The sequence below is a fragment of the Priapulus caudatus genome, unplaced genomic scaffold (assembly GCF_000485595.1).
Source record: "Priapulus caudatus unplaced genomic scaffold, Priapulus_caudatus-5.0.1 Scaffold1266, whole genome shotgun sequence".
Lineage (NCBI taxonomy): Eukaryota > Metazoa > Priapulida > Priapulimorpha > Priapulimorphida > Priapulidae > Priapulus > Priapulus caudatus.
Window position 1 is genome coordinate 83,950 of NW_014578327.1, and position 733 is coordinate 84,682.

The following is a 733-nucleotide window of genomic DNA, read 5'->3' on the forward strand; positions in this document are numbered from 1 at the left end:
ATCCTAGTGCATCATGGATCCTAGCGTAACTGGGATCCTAGTGCATCACGGATCCTCGTGTAACCGGGATCCTAGAGCATCACGGATCCTAGCGTAACCGGGATCCTAGTGCATCATGGATCCTAGCGTAACCGGGATCCTAGTGCATCACGGATCCTAGCGTAACTGGGATCCTCATGCATCACGGATAAGCGTAACATGGATCGGTTGACTGGAGTCGGATCGGGGGGTCGACCGTGGCGGCGGTCGTGCAGGGATGGGGGGGAGTCGTGCAGGGATGCGGGGGTTGTGCAGGGGTCGTGCAGGGATGCAGGGGTCGTGCAGGGATGCTGGGGTCGTGCAGGGATGCAGGGGTCGTGCAGGGATGCGGGGGTCGTGCAGGGATGCAGGGTTGTGGGGGTCGTGCAGGGATGCGGGGGTCGTGCAGGGATGCAGGGGTCGTGCAGGGATGCACGGGATGACCATGTTATCCCTCGTAGGTCCCTCTAGTGCACGCCGCGCATTGATATCACGCTGGATGTGCGGATTTGAGCGGAGCTCCGAGAAGCGATGTAAATTAGGTGGGGCGTGAGCGATGACCAGATAAACAGCACGTGGCGAGCATTTTCGTTCTGTCCCGGCATTCGTTGCCGACTTTCGTTCGCGGCAGGCGACCTCGGATTTTGGTTTACTTGGAAGTTGACACGCCGCTCAGGCAGATGCTTGCAGTCTGGCGGGAGAAACTTACCGTCAA